Source organism: Rattus rattus, chromosome 15 (assembly GCF_011064425.1).
Source record: "Rattus rattus isolate New Zealand chromosome 15, Rrattus_CSIRO_v1, whole genome shotgun sequence".
In the NCBI taxonomy this organism is placed as follows: domain Eukaryota; kingdom Metazoa; phylum Chordata; class Mammalia; order Rodentia; family Muridae; genus Rattus; species Rattus rattus.
This window is the reverse complement of record NC_046168.1, coordinates 34,321,615-34,327,103: the sequence shown is the minus strand read 5'-3', so window position 1 is coordinate 34,327,103 and position 5,489 is coordinate 34,321,615.

Here is a 5,489-nt window from a genome sequence, read left to right as displayed (position 1 = left end):
GTGTGTGTCATCTGGTCCTTTCCCTAGGAAGTTGCCAGTATTTAATCTTGGCAGCTCTACCAAGATGGCCTTGTTTAACCCTAATCACCCCATTAAGCCTCCATTCTAAACACCCCAGCCCTTACTACCTCATTGTGGGCTTTGAACTCCAAGGGGAGCTTTGGCTAGGGACAAACCATATTAAAACCATTTGGTGCATCTCTACATGAAGGAAGAGAATCAGGAGAGAGTGTCATCAAAAAGCCAAGAGAGGAGTTTTAAAAAAGAAAGTCATTCTTTTAAAGGAACATGTTCTATTTAGTCTTCTGACAGTTTCATACATGTATGCAATATATATACAATGTTTCTTTTTTGTTTTGTACTTTAATCTATTTACTTTTATTTTATGTGTATTGGTGTTTTGCCTACATGTATAAGATTGTCATATGAGAATGTCAGATCTCAGAGTTACGGACAGTTGAGTTGCCATGCGGGTACTAGGCTTTGAACTTGGGTCCTGTGCCCTTAACCGCTGAGCCATCTCTCGAGCCCCATATCCAATGTTTCTTGATCCTTTACCTAGGGTCACCAACAGTTCCCCTTCCACCATCACATTCTTCCTTTTTTTATTATTATTTTTGTAACCTCCTGAGTCTGGTTGCCTGCTGGAATGTTAATTGATCTTGTTGGCTTTAGGGCAGTGTCTCATACTGTCTTATCTTAAGGGGCCTCTTTTGCACACAGTTCACCCATGTAAGTCATGTTACAGTTGTGCGCCACCATCATAGCAATTAAGGTACCAGACCTGTGCATCTCTTTGCTCCCACCTCCCTGGCTTTCAGTTGGAAAATTCAAAATTCCATTTATTCCATAATGTTGTCGAAGTGGTTAGAGAAGATTGCCACACACACACACGCGCGCATGGGAATATATATATATATATATATATATATATATATATATATATATAGAGAGAGAGAGAGAGAGAGAGAGAGAAATAAAACACAGGAGAAAAAGCAATTTTTTAAAAAGAGATACAGAAACTCTGACCCTGACTAACTTGAGAGAAGGACAAACTTTGTGGCTGCTATTATTTGGGAATTGGAAAGCATCAGAATTGCAGTCTCAGGACCTTTGCACTTCTACACAGGCACTTTGGATGCATATTTTCATGCCACTGTTCCCAGAATCTGACCCCCTCAGCAATCAAATCAAATCACACTTAATGTTTACTTTGGTGGTTGACTGCTTTTGAAAAAGGCTTTAAAAAAAGACAACAACAAAAAAGAAACAGTCTGACCTGTACAAAACTGACCATTGTATCTTTTCTTTTCATGCAATTACATTCTTGGTGCATTTTCCAGAGTAGGAAAAAAAATCCCATAGCTTTATATTTAGTAGAATAAGAGAGGACAGGACCTTTAGCTTAGTTTTGTCTTTACATATGCTGTGTATTCCTAAAGAGATCCAAACACCAAAGCAGGTTCTCCATGTGATAATGTCAAGTGTATATGAAGGAGAAAGGGGCATTTTACATTCCATTTTTTTACAGTGGCTCGCTAAGAGCAGTCTAGGTTCTCAGCACACAGGGGCATAAACTGCTGTTTTTCTTGCAGCATCTCTGGTGGATCTGTTTTCTTGGTCTGGCAAAGAAGTCAGATTCTATTCAAGACACCCATGTGGGTGGCCTCTGCTCAGCATTTCCAGAAGGCCAGATCATACTGTTTTCTCTCCAGCCCCTGAGGACCACAATAGTGGGGGTAGTGGTGGTAGAAGGGATGCCTAATTCGCTCTGATGAGCTCATACCCACAGCAATGTCACTTCAACACAAGCAATTCTTTGATGGTACAACCATTGACTTTTAGTTACATATAGAAAAGGGAAATTGTATACTTGTTGATAACAAAGGCCAGGGAAAGTGCGGGTGCTTATGCCATCTGTACAGCATGATCTTTCATTGGAGGAGATTCAACTAATGAAATAGTTACAGAATAAGTCACAATGGATTTAAAAAGTAATTCAGTATGTGACTGTCTCATTTAATGGCCTTATAGAGTGAAATCTCTAATTGCTCAAACCAAAAGGAGCCCGTCGGCAGAGAGGAAAAGCAGTATAAATTGCCAGGAACAATCATTAAGATGTTACTAAACACCCAAAGTCATGTAAGTCAGCTTTCCAGTAGTTTAACAAAATAAACTACAACAACCACCTTACAAAGAAGAAAGGTTCATTGTGGGTTACAGTTCCATAGATTTCGCCTCATGGTCAGTTGGCCCTGCTGTTCAGGGCCTGTGGTGAGACAGTGGTGGAGCCCTGTACTCACCTCATGCTAGTCTAAGGGCAGAGAGATGTAGGGAAAGGGGAGAAAGGAGAATGTGGAGTGGAGGGAGAAGTGGGAGAGAGAAAGGGAGGAAGTAAGAGGGGAGATGGGGAGAGAAACAGTGATTTCCCCACCCCACCCCCACAGACTGCCTCCTTAAGTTTCCACCACTTTGGATAGTGCTGTTGGCTGGGGATAAAACTTTTACTGCATAGACCTTTGGAGATACTGCAGATCTAAATTATAGTCCAGGTAAACTATCAAGAGTTAAGTACATATGGTTTTCAAAAGCTTATTGATAGATCTGTGTGCCTTAGAACACCTAATTCCAAGGATAAATGGGAAAATTTGGGCCAATAAGGGAGAAGTCAGATGGGAAATGTGGAGGAAACATACCATTCTGTTTGTTTTCAGTAATGTGCAGCATGTAACTGATTGGCTGACACAAAGTACCTCATCTCCTCTAATGAGACAGAACCATGTAGGGAGTTTCAAAGTATTTCATACAAATAGTGATAGAACTTACAGAGAATTGGAGTTGCTGTAGAGAACATCAGAATCTTCTTATTCATTTTTGTTTACTCCAGTCACACAAGAGAGAAATAACAAATTATATTCATATAAAAATGTGCACATTATTCATAATAGCCCAAAGTATCAACCTAAATATATCTACCAGCTATAATGTAAGTGATAAACTCAGTGTGTTATAGCCATATGGTGGAATTCTCCTTGGGGAGTGGGGAGAGATATGCTGGCACATGCTGTAGTATGATCAAGCCTTAAAGATATTATGCCAGCCCAGTGGTGGAATATTTGCCTGCAATGGGAAAGACCCCAGAATCAATCCTCAGTGTCAGAAAAGACAAAGTATTAGGCTAAATTAAAAAAAAGAAACTAGACACAAAAGACCACACGTCATGTGGTTCCATTTCTATGAAGTGCCTTGGGCAGGCAGATCTCTAGAAAGTAGATTTGTGGTTGACAAGAAGACCTGAGGTCTTTTTGTAGGTGTAGTCCACCTGGTGGGGTAAGAGTGTTCAAAATTGATGATGGTATTACCTGTACTACTCTGAATATAACTAAACTATTGATTTTATATTGGCAGTAATTGATTGTATGGTGTGTGGATTAGATATGAATTAAACCATTATGTCAAAAGAAGATAAAATTTAGGTTTACTACATGACTTTCATAATTCTGAATAATTGGGCTAAAAATGAATGATCTCAAATTATAATGTAGATGGCATCCTCAGTAGATGGCTTCTGGGAGAGCAGTGCACCCCCCTGGGGGTGGGGAGCACTCTGAGACCTACAGTGCACAGAATCTGCTGACATGTGTGTTGTGTCACATTAGGAGAACAAGTGCATGTTACTACACTCTATGGCATACACTTTGTTCTGCCCCGGTCAGGTTTGATTATTTTATTCTGTGTCTGCTGGAGAGTGCTACATGCCATGCAGGAAAGCCATGTTCAGGGAGTAAGTAATGAGCTGTGAATGTTGTAGGCCCTGAAATTAGATTTGCACTTCACTTAAAAATAATACAGAAAAAACTTTGCTCAATAAACAGAAGTAGCTTAAGCTGACACAATAAATGCAAAATTTAAAAGAAAAAAAACAACACAAAGTCCACTCCATTCCCCCTCAGAAAAGCGATTTATACACATGACTCCTTTGGCCTGTCATACACCCTAAGAAGGACAAGCATGAGCTTCCCCCACCACACTGTGACTTGTTACATATCCTTCATATCACAGGTGTGTGGGGAAGCTCATGCAGAAGGGAACAGTTGAAGTCAGCCATGTTTAAAGGTCCCTCCTGACTTTTGAATGGCCAGGGAGCTGTGAGAATTGCCTTTTTTCTATCCATAACCCTGTTGTTTCTGGTGTTCTGGTTCCCTGAGGAATGGGTCCAAACACACCAGGGCTGGGCTGGACACTATGCATAGAGAGCTAAGTCCATTCTCAAGCATGCACAGTACACATTACAGTTCTTGCTGTCATCCCTTCAAATGGTGTGCAGTTGGCATGTACATACAACCAAGGGAGAGTCCACTAACATGGCTCCTGCTGAACTAAGTGATTCAGCAGAGTACCATTGAATACAGCGCCACGTGCAGCTGGAATGAGAGGCTCTGAGAACCAGGCAGAAAAGATCCTCCAGGAGGCAGAATGGGCAGAATTCAAAGGCACTGCTGGTCAATGACATGAACATAACAGGTTCCATGTCCTGGACTGGGCTGGACTGGGCTGGGCTGGGCTGGGCTAGGCTGGGCTGGCCTGGGCCAGGCAGGGGTTTAGTCTACACCAGATAACTGCCAGGGAGTAAGGAAGGGGTGGAGAAGTGAGGTCAGGTTCTGTATTGTCAGGTGTTCAGGACCATCCTTGGTCTGTAACAACTAGTTGCCAAGCTCATGTGATAATCCCCAGGCTTGGCAATGAAGGATGATGGATAAGACCGAAGCCTCTTGGAACAAAACAACCTCCAGGTAAAGTGGAGGGCATAACTTCCTCAGCAGGGGCAGGGGCTATGAGACCTGGGGCAGGATGAAGACCCTCTAGGAGGCAGAATAGGTGTCCCAGAATGCTGAAGCTGGATGATACTTCTCAGTGGCACTTGCCACCAGATTTGGTTGAAGGTGGCTTCCAAAGGCTGCATGGTTGTCATTCTCCTGAAGTCAAAATATAGTCTCTCCTAGGACAGAAGGGCAGAGGGGAAGCCACCTTCACTGCCCACACTTCTCTACCTGTGTGCTGCTCTCCCTTTCCCCCAATTCCACATGGAATTTAAATCAAATTCATAAAGTTGAAAATTGTAAAAAGGCAAAGTAGGCAGGCTCAGCTAAATGGAAATGAGAAAAAGAACAATATGGACAAGAAATGAAAAAAAAAAAAAAAGAACTAGGCACGTTGGTGCACTCAGAGTGGGAAGGATCTCTGTGAGTTCAAAGCCAGCCTGGACTGCACTGAGACCCTGCCTTAAACTGTGTGTGTGTGTGTGTGTGTGTGTGTGTGTGTGTGTGTGTGTGTGTGTGTTGGGGGTAGGGGGGTGCTGAGAGCTTTAAACAAAAAATCTTAAGCCTGCAATTTTTTTTTTTTTTTTTTTTTTTTTTTTTCGAGCTGGGACCCAACCCAGGGCCTTGCGCTTCCTAGGCAAGCGCCTACCTCTGAGCTAAAATCCCCAA